This window comes from Arachis ipaensis, chromosome B9 (assembly GCF_059453495.1).
Source record: "Arachis ipaensis isolate K30076 ecotype BB chromosome B9, ASM5945349v1, whole genome shotgun sequence".
NCBI lineage: Eukaryota > Viridiplantae > Streptophyta > Magnoliopsida > Fabales > Fabaceae > Arachis > Arachis ipaensis.
Window position 1 is genome coordinate 82,635,090 of NC_142444.1, and position 11,119 is coordinate 82,646,208.

Below are 11,119 nucleotides of genomic sequence, written 5' to 3' on the forward strand. Positions count from 1 at the left end.
ATCATGATGGCCCGGTCTATAGTAACTTCAGACCGGTTGCTAGTAGGAATGATTGAGCATTGAATAAACTCCAACCATCCTCTAGCTACAGGCTTAAGGTCCAGTCTTCTCAATTGAACTGGCTTGACTCTTGAGTCAACTTTCCATTGAGCTCCTTTCACACATATGTCCATGAGGACTTGGTCCAACCTTTAATCAAGGTTGACCCTTCTAGTGTAGGAGCGTGCATTTTCTTACATCATTGGAAGGTTGAATGCCAGCCTTACATTTTCCAGACTAAAATCTAAGTATTTCCCCCGAACCATGGTAAGCCAATGCTTTGGATTTGGGTTCACACTTTGATCATGGTTCCTAGTGATCCATGCGTTTGCATAGAACTCTTGAACCATTAAGATCCTGACTTGTTGAATGGGGTTGGTGAGAAATTTCCAACCTCTTCTTCGGATCTTGATGATAAGTCATCTTAGCCTAATTTCACTAGCCTTTTTCTTTTGTTTTCGATTGATTTATGCACTTTCTTGAGCCATAAGCAAGCCAATTGGGTAGATTTCCATGTTTCCTTTGATTCAATCAAACATGTATGAATTAATGCAATTTCATGAGATTTTATGCTATAATTGTCATATATTATGAAAGAATAACAAACTCATGATTTGAAGCAAAGCTTTGATGTGTTTGGTTGATTGATGATAGGTGAAAAGAGTTTTGAAGAAGGTTGAAGAAAGAAGGAATGGCTAGGAGCAAGAGAGAACAAAAAGCTTGAGCAAAAGTTTGCCTCAAACTTTAGCTCAAACTTTTAAAAGAGTTGAAAACACTCCAGAGGAAAAAAGCTTGAGCAAAAGTTTGACCTCAAACTTTAGCTCAAACTTTTGGGAGAAAAGCTTGAGCCAACGTTTGCCTCAAACTTTTTGGCAAACGTTGGCATCACAAAATCAATACCCTGGAGGAAAAAGCTTGCGCCAACGTTTGAGGTCAAACTTTTGCTCAAACGTTGGCGCCACACTTGCACACCCTGGAGGAAAAAGCTTGCGCCAACGTTTGAGGTCAAACTTTTGCTCAAACCTTGGCGCCACTCTTGTACACCCTGGAGGAGAAAAGCTTGCGCCAACGTTTGCCTCAAGCTTTTTGGCAAACGTTGGCGCCACACACATTTACAAGGGGGCCAACGTTTGGGCAAAAGTTTGACCTCAAACTTTGGCTCAAACGTTGGTAGCAGCAAAGTGAAGCCATCTGGTGTAAAAGGTTTGAGTAAAAGTTTGCCTCAAACTTTTACTCAAACTTTTACTCAAGCTTTTATGTTTTTCAACCCAGTTCACAATGGATCTTTCTCCAACTCCAAGAGCAATCAACCAAGGCCTTTATCAACCTAATTCAATCAAGAACAAAGGCCCAATTCAAGGCTTGAAGACCATTTGAAGAAAGTGTATAAATAGCTTAGGATTTAAGTTTTCAGGGAGTTTTTTTCCTTTTAGAGCTTTCCGTTTTAGTTTTGCTGAGGGCTTTTGGTTTTGGAATCATTTTGAGTTTCTGAGTTTCGGAGAGGAGAATTGAATTCTCTTCTTCTTAGTTTTCTTGTTTTCAATTTCAATTACATTTGTCTTGGATCTTGGGTTGAAGAATTGAGAAAATTCTGTCTCAATCTCACCTTGAGATCTCTCTGTCTCACTTTACTGCACTTTTGGAAATTGAATTTGGTTTTGCTTCTTCTACTGCTTGATCTTTAAATTCTCTTGCAATTGATTTCTGGATTGGATCTAGGAAGGCATTGAGATCTAGACTTGGTTATCTAGTCTCTTGGGTCCTGAGATCTGAAATTTCCTTTTTATTTTTCTGTTGAACGCTTCTTCAAGCAATTTACATTTTCTGTTTGAGATCTACTGCAATTAAATCCATCTTTTACTTCCCTGCTTGTTGCAATTTTACTTTTCCTTGTTTAAAGTCTGCAAATCCACTTCCCAATTCCCTTTACAATTCAAGCCATTTACATTTCTTGCACTTTAAGATTCTGCAATTTACATTTCTTGCGTTCTAAGTTTCTGCCATTTAATTTCTTGTTTTTTAAAATTCAGCACTTTATTTTCTGTTCTCTTTAATTTCATGCAATTTACCCATTCCCTTTACTTTCCATGCAATTTAAATTCTGTTAATCACAAATCACTCAACCAAATCTTGATTCGCTTGACTAAATCAACCACTAAACTAAAATTGCTCAATCCTTCAATCCCTGTGGGATCGACCTCACTCTCGTGAGTTTTTATTACTTGATGCGACCCGGTGCACTTGCCGGTTAGATTTGTGTGTTTGGAATTCATTTTTCGAAAATACACATCAAGTTTTTGGCGCCGTTGCTGGGGATTGAAATAGATTGACAATGATTACGTGAAGTGGAGATCTAGATCAAGAACTTTTTCTTTTCTGTTTCTCTAATTTTTGACTGACACACTAACTGTTTGAATTTTTGCTTGAATTAACTGAAACCTCACTTTAGCAATAAAGTGAAGTTTTCTTGGTTCCTCTGGCTTCCTATGATTCTAATATTTCAGCTTGTTGAATGTACGAGAAAAGCAATTCTCTCTTACTAATCTTTCAAAACTATCAACTGTTTGATACATTGTGTCAGCTAAACTTTTGAACCACATTTTGGACATGAATGTATTCAATCTTCATTTGGACTATTTGTGATTGTGCAGATCATGGAGAAGAACCCAACAAACTCCAGTAAGCATGGGAGTAATACCCCCACCTTAGATGACGAGCAACCACTCATCACCATGAACGACATTGCTCAGTGGTTTGAAGCTTTCCCACAAGGAAACATCATCGGATGGGAAGAACTAATGAGTGAACTCCTAGCCAAGCTGAAGCCACCTCAGAGAACTGTTAAACCAGAGGTAGGAGTGCAACCATTCGCATAAGAGAAGGAAATTGAAGGTATTCGTGCAGTCATGGCCCAAAGCGAGCAGATACATCAACAGCTTAAGCAACAATTGGAGCTGATTAACAGAAAAATAGATGAACTGCAACATGCTGTGGCAAATGCACAGAACTCACCTCAAAATCCCCATTGTTAGAATCAACCTGAAAAAGGTTCTGGAGTAATTAACTATGAGCAACCAAGTCATGAACGATCATACTCTCCAGACAGCTCCTCAAGCATATTCCAACGTAGGACTCAGAATGATGTGTACAACCCACCCTGGAGAACTCAATCTAACTGGAGAGGGGTTGAAAACCAAAATCAAAAACCAAGGGACTTCAACTGCAACAACCCCTACTTCAAAAACCAACATAAAAACCACCCCCACAACAACAATCATCACACACCATCCCAATACACACACTTCCAACCCTGTCCTATCTCACTACTCGCCCAAAATGACTCTCATCAACCATCACAGTTGACACAACCACAACCAATTCCAAACTCTCAAAGACTCTATGTTCTAGAAATGATGATGGAAAGATTCATGAAAGTTCAAGAAATGATAACAATAGAGCAGGAAGAAATAAGGAAAAATTAAGAGATGATAAGCAAGAACCAAGAGGCCTCACTCAGAAGAGTTGAAAGGCAAATGGAACAACTGGTTCAAAACCTTGCTGAATTGGGCGAGAGAGAGGCAAATATATCCCTAAGGGCCACTGAAGATGACCCAAAGAACAGTGAAAAAGCTGTTGGGTTGAAAGGGAAAGCAGTTATAGAAAAAAGTGAGAAGGCTACGGGAAAAGAAACAATCATCAAGGAAAAGCCCACGGTGAGAGGGGGAAACCAAAGGCAACAGAAGTCTCAACTTCCATGATCAGAGGATGAAGGATGTCAAGCTAATGACAATAAAAGAGCGCTTGTTGGGAGGCAACCCAACCTGAGGTAGTTTTCTTTCCATAGTTATTTTAATAAAAAGGTTAATTAACTTCATCTATATTGCAAGAAGCTAAGTTTGGTGTTACACACCAAAACAATATAAAGGAGAATGAAGGATTCTAAGTTTGGTGTTTCACCAAAATCCCATCATAAAACACATTCTCACTTTCTGCATCATGCTAGCTTCAAGCATTTAGATAAACTAGTTAACTATTTTGCTATTTCCTAGTTTTCAGTTTTACTACTTTTAGCAAAGAAAAAGAGTTTCACATCTGGTTAGTTTGATGAACAAGAACCATTGGCAAGGTACTAAGTTTGGTGTTCCCACACCAAAGTAAGTAAAAAGGCCCACAAATAAATCATGCATGCTAACCATTTTTCAAGTGCTTGGGGAACAAGCAACTTTCAATATCATTGTAGAGCATCATACAAGCTTTTGGAAGGATTAAGCATCATCAATCAAAGAGATGAAAGAAGAATGTGTGGATCAGTGATGATGATGATGAGGAGTAAAGCAAGCGAACTCCAAAAGGTTGTATTGTTAAGTGATTATCTTACAACAAACACTGCTATGATTGAGAGTGGTTTTGTTTCCCTGATTATCTGTCTGTTTAGTATAGTTTTTTTTTTCTAAAATTCAATAAGCAAGATGCTTGATCATTTACAACATCATACTCTCCAAAACTTGTTTGCACTCAATTTTTCAAAAAAAATGCATCACATGAAAGTTCTTTGAAAAGAAGGATTGAGGAATTAAACAATTTTTAGGCAAGAAAAAGATTAGGAGAAGTGGTGGTTCTAGTTGTATAATTATGTATTGAGGTTGCATGCTTATGAAAACTTGCATGGGAGCTCATAGGCGGGACATAGAGTTCAAAGAAGTGTTGTGGAGATTCTCAAACATTTATTGATCCAAGAAGCAGCAAACAAAACAAAAGAAAATAAAGAAAATACAAAAACAAAAAGAACATGGCCCAAGGCTCTGAGCATCAATTACTAGGCAGAAAAGAAGAAAGAAACAAGAACTCAAAGAGTTATTATCCTAGTAAATGCATGTGGTCGAAGTGTGTCAAAGAGAGAGGCTTGAGCAAGTAAATCCTAAGGGGTGCTTTAACACCTAATACCTTAAAACCAACTGGTTTAGGAGTATTGATTGAAAGCTTATCTAAAGAGCCGCTTTGAGACATGACACTTAGAGTCAAGGCCAAAGCACAGAAACTATAAGCTGCTTCAAAGTGATTACCTATAGAGAGATCTCCATGATATCATTTGGATGAAAGTCCTAGGACCTAAGACCCCCAATATGTGAGGACTAGTAAGCACTGAAGCCCTTGCATGAGCATATAATTTAGAGTTCACCCACTGTTTCTTAATCACTTCACTCACAGGACCTTACAAGTTATTCTTCAATCCGTCTTAATTAAAAGAACCTTTGAGCATAATTCCTTTCTTGCTTGGGGACAAGCAAGCTTTAAGTTTGGTGTTGTGATGACAAGTCATCTTAGCCTAGTTTCACTAGCCTTTTCCTTTTGTTTTCGATTGATTTATGCACTTTCTTGAGCCATAAGCAAGCCAATTGGGTAGATTTCTATGTTTCCTTTGATTCAATCAAACATGTATGAATTAATGCAATTTCATGAGATTTTATGCTATAATTGTCATATATTATGAAAGAATAACAAACTCATGATTTGAAGCAAAGCTTTGATGTGTTTGGTTGATTGATGATAGGTGAAAAGAGTTTTGAAGAAGGTTGATGAAAGAAGGAATGGCTAGGAGCAAGAGAGAACAAAAAGCTTGAGCAAAAGTTTGCCTCAAACTTTAGCTCAAACTTTTAAAAGAGTTGAAAACACTCCAGAGGAAAAAATCTTGAGCAAAAGTTTGACCTCAAACTTTAGCTCAAACTTTTGGAAGAAAAGCTTGAGCCAACGTTTGCCTCAAACTTTTTGGCAAACGTTGGCATCACAAAATCAATACCCTGGAGGAAAAAGCTTGCGCCAACGTTTGAGGTCAAACTTTTGCTCAAACGTTGGCGCCACACTTGCACACCCTGGAAGAAAAAGCTTGCGCCAACGTTTGAGGTCAAACTTTTGCTCAAACGTTGGCGCCACTCTTGCACACCCTGGAGGAGAAAAGCTTGCGCCAACGTTTGCCTCAAGCTTTTTGGCAAACGTTGGCGCCACACACATTTACAAGGGGGCCAACGTTTGAGCAAAAGTTTGACCTCAAACTTTGGCTCAAACGTTGGTAGCAGCAAAGTGAAGCCATCTGGTGTAAAAAGTTTGAGTAAAAGTTTGCCTCAAACTTTTACTCAAACTTTTACTCAAGCTTTTATGTTTTTCAACCCGGTTCACAATGGATCTTTCTCCAACTCCAAGAGCAATCAACCAAGGCCTTTATCAACCCAATTCCATCAAGAACAAAGGCCCAATTCAAGGCTTGAAGACCATTTGAAGAAAGTGTATAAATAGCTTAGGATTTAAGTTTTCAGGGAGTTTTTTTCCTTTTAGAGCTTTCCGTTTTAGTTTTGCTGAGGGCTTTTGGTTTTGGAATCATTTTGAGTTTCTGAGTTTCGGAGAGGAGACTTGAATTCTCTTCTTCTAAGTTTTCTTGTTTTCAATTTCAATTACATTTGTCTTGGATCTTGGGTTGAAGAATTGAGGAAATTCTGTCTCAATCTCACCTTAAGATCTCTCTGTCTCACTTTACTGCACTTTTGGAAATTGAATTTGGTTTTGCTTCTTCTACTGCTTGATCTTTAAATTCTCTTGCAATTGATTTCTGGATTAGATCTAGGAAGGCATTGAGATCTAGACTTGGTTATCTAGTCTCTTGGGTCCTGAGATCTGAAATTTCCTTTTTATTTCTCTGTTGAACGCTTCTTCAAGCAATTTACATTTTCTGTTTGAGATCTACTGCAATTAAATCCATCTTTTACTTCCCTGCTTGTTGCAATTTTACTTTTCCTTGTTTAAATTCTGCAAATCCACTTCCCAATTCCCTTTACAATTCAAGCCATTTACATTTCTTGCACTTTAAGATTCTGCAATTTACATTTCTCGCGTTCTAAGTTTTTGCCATTTAATTTCTTGTTCTTTAAGATTCAGCACTTTATTTTCTGTTCTCTTTAATTTCATGCAATTTACCCATTCCCTTTACTTTCCATGCAATTTAAATTCTGTTAATCACAAATCACTCAACCAAATCTTGATTCGCTTGACTAAATCAACCACTAAACTAAAATTGCTCAATCCTTCAATTCCTGTGGGATCGACCTCACTCTCGTGAGTTTTTATTACTTGATGCGACCCGGTGCACTTGCCGGTTAGATTTGTGTGTTTGGAATTCATTTTCCGAAAATACACATTAGATCTCATGTCGGATCTCTGGATACTCATTCTTTTTGAGCTTGAAAGGAACCTTAGGGATCACTTTCTTCTTGGCCTCAACTTCATAGAAGTGGTCTTGATGCACCTTTGAGATGAATCTCTCCATCTCCCATGACTCAGAGGTGGAAGCAATTGCCTTCCCTTTCCTCTTTCTTGAGGTTTCTCTAGCCTTAGGTGCCATTAATGGTTATGAAAAAAAAAGCTATGCTTTTACCACACCAAACTTAAAATGTTTGCTTGTCCCCGAGCAAAAGAAGAAAGAAAGAAGGAGAAGAGGAAGAAAAATGGAGGAGAGGGAGAGAGGTGTGTATTCGGCCAAGAGGAAGAAGAAAGGGTTGTGTTGTGTGAAAATAAAGAAGGAAAGAGGGGTTTATATAGGAGTGGGGGAAGGTTTAGGGTTCGGCTATTAGGGTTGGGTTTGGGAGGGAAAAGAGTTTGAATTTTAGAGGTAGGTGGGATTTTTGGGGAAGAGAGGATAGATGTGAGTGATGAAGAGGTGGTGGGGAAGAGTAATTGAGGTGATTGGTGAGGGGTATTTGTGGAAGAGAGTTATGAAAAGGTGTGAAGAGTAGAGAAAAAAAGGTGGGGATCCTGTGGGGTCCACAGATCCTGTGGGGTCAAGGACTTAACATCCCTGCTCCAATTAGGCAATTAAAACGCCCTTAGCATGCATGTTTGGCGTTAAACGCCAGCTTGCTGCTTGTTTTTTGCGTTAAACGCCCAAATGTAGCCTGTTTCTGGCGGTTAACGCCACTTCCATGCTCTGTTCTGGCTTTAAACACCATTCTGGTGCTTGTTTCTGGCGTTTAACACCAGCTTGATGCTTCTTTCTGGCGTTAAACGCCAGTTTGATGCTTCTTACTGGCGTTTAAACGGCAATAAGTCCTTCCTCCAGTGTGAGCTATTTTTAAAGCTATTTTTCATTCTATTTTTGATTTTTCAGTAGTTTTTGTGACTTCACATAATCATCAACCTAAAGAAACATAAAATAACAATAGAAATAAAATAGATATAATTAAATAACATTGGGTTGCCTCCCAACAAGGATGTCAATAGCTTGACAGTGAGCTCTCATGGAGCCTCACCGATGTTCAGTTGGGACCACCCAACACCAAACTTAGAGTTTGAATGTGGGGGTTCAACACCAAACTTAGAGTTTGGTTGTGGCCTCCCAACACCAAACTTAGAGTTTGACTGTGGGGGCTTTGGTTGACTCTGCAGTGAGAGAAGCTCTTCATGCTTCCTCTCCATGGTTACAGAAGGAGATCCTTGGGTTTTAAACACAAGGTTGTCCTCATTTAGTTGCAGGACCAACTCTCCTCTGTCCACATCAATCACAGCTCTTGTTGTGGCTAGGAAGGGTCTTCCAAGGATGATGGATTCATCCTCATCCTTCCCATTGTCTAGGACTATGAAATCAGTAGAGATGTAAAGGCCTTCAACCTTTACTAACACGTCCTCTACTTATTCATAAGCCTGTTTTCTTGAGTTATTTGCCATCTCTAATGAGATTCTGGAAGCTTGCACCTCAAAGATCCCAAGTTTCTCCATTACAAGAGTGGCATTAAGTTTATTCCTGACCCCAGGTCACATAGAGCCTTCTCAAAGGTCATGGTGCCTATGTTACAAGGAATTAGGAATTTACCAGGATCCTGTTTCTTTTGAGGTAATTTATGCCTATCCAATGCATTCAGTTCATTGGTGAGCAAGGGAGGTTTATCTTCCCAAGTCTCATTACCAAATAATTTGGCATTCAGCTTTATGATTGCTCCTAAATACTAAGAACTTGCTCTTCAGCAATGTCTTCATCTTCTTCAGAAGATGAATAGTCATTAGAGCTCATGAATGGTAAAAAGGAGGTTCAATGGAATCTCTATGGTCTCTAGATGAGCCTCAGATTCCTTTGGTTCCTCAAAGGGAAACTCCTTATTGGTCATTGAACGTCCCAGGAGGTCTTCCTCACTAGGATTCACGTCCTCCTCCTCCTCTTTGGGTTCGGCCACACCAAGTAAGGTTATGGCCTTGCACTCTCTTTTTGGATTCTCTTCTGTATTGCTTGGGAAAGTACTAGGAGGAGTTTCAGTGACTCTTTTACTCAGCTGGCCCACTTGTGCTTCCAAATTTCTAATTGAGGACCTTGTTTCATTCATGAAACTTAGAGTGGCCTTAGATAGATCAGAGACTATATTTGCTAAGCTAGATGGATTCTGCTCAGAATTCTCCGTCTGTTGCTGAGTGGATGATGGAAAAGGCTTGCTATTGCTAAACCTGTTTCTTCCACCATTATTAAAGCCTTGTTGAGACTTTTGTTGATCCTTCCATGAGAAATTTGGATGATTTCTCCATGAGGGATTATAGGTATTTCCATAGGGTTCTCCCATGTAATTCACCTCTGCTATTGCAGGGTTCTCAGGATCATAAGCTTCTTCTTCAGAAGATGCCTCATGAGTACTGTTGGATGCAGCTTGCAATCCATTCAGACTCTGAGAAATTATATTGACTTGCTGAGTCAATAGTTTATTCTGAGCCAATATGGCATTTAGAGTATCAATTTCAAGAACTCCCTTCCTCTGAGGCGTCCCATTACTCACAGGATTCCTTTCAGAAGTATACATGAACTAGTTATTTGCAACCATGTCAATGAGTTTTTGAGCTTCTGCATGCATTTTCTTTAGGTGAATGGATCCACCTGCAGAATGGTCCAATGACAACTTTAAAAATTTAGATAGACCATCATAGAATATATATATCCAGGATGGTCCATTCTGAAAGCATGTCAGAAGGACACTTTTTGGTCAGTTACTTATATCTCTCCCAAGCTTCATAGAGGGATTCACCTTCTTTCTGTTTGAAGGTTTGAACATCCACTCTAAGATTGCTAAGCTTTTGAGGAGGAAAAAACTTGGCTAAGAAAACCGTGACCAGCTTATCCCAAGAGTTCAGGCTATCCTTAGGTTGAGAATCCAACCATATTCTAGTTCTGTCTCTTACAGCAAACGGGAAAAGCATAAGCCTGTAGACCTCGAAGTCAACCCCATTGGTCTTAACAGTATCACAGATCTGTAAGAATTCAATTAAGAACTGAAAAGGATCTTCTGATGGAAGTCCATGAAACTTGCAATTCTGTTGCATCAGAGAAACTAATTGAGGCTTTAGCTCAAAATTGTTTGCTCCAATGGAAGGGATTGAGATGCTTCTTCCATGTAAATTGGAATTCGGTGCAGTAAAGTCACCAAGCATCTTCCTTGCATTGTTATTATTTTCGGCCATGTCTCCTTCTTTTTCGAAAATTTCTGTCAGATTTTCTCTAGAGAGTTGTGCTTTAGCTTCCCTTAGCTTCCTCTTCAGAGTCCTTTTAGGTTTAGGATCAACTTCAACAAGAATGTTCTTATCCTTGTTCCTGCTCATATGAAAAAGAAGAAAACAGAAAAGAAGAGGAATCCTCTACGTCACAGTATAGAGATTCCTTTATGTGAGTAGAAGAAGAAAAGAAATTCAAACACAGAAAGAGGGAGAGGGTTCAAATTTTTAAGAAGAAGAGAAGTGTTAGTAGATAAATAAATAATTAGAAGGAAATGAGAAAGGGAAGAATTAGAAAATTAAATAAAATAAAACAAAAATATTTTTGTTTATAATTTAAAATTAAAGTTAAAATTCGAAAATTTAAAAAAAAAAGAAATTAAATTAAAATTTAAACCAATTAGTTAATTAAAAAGGAATTTTGAAAAAGAGGAAGGTGATTTTCGAAAATTAGAGAGAGAATTAGTTAGGTAGTTTTGAAAAAGATATGATTGAAACAGTAAACTTTTAAAATCAAACAAAAAGTCAAGTAGTTAATTGAAAAATATTTGAAAATCATTTTTTGAAAAGA

General features: G+C 38.3%; 1 non-coding gene across 1 annotated transcript; it reads left to right on the plus strand.

The window, feature by feature from the left end:
* Positions 1-10,017: 10,017 nt before the first annotated feature.
* Positions 10,018-10,125, plus strand: LOC148545224 (small nucleolar RNA R71). Its single transcript, XR_015901577.1, has one exon. It is a non-coding gene; the product is annotated as a small nucleolar RNA R71 (small nucleolar RNA).
* Positions 10,126-11,119: the final 994 nt, after the last annotated feature.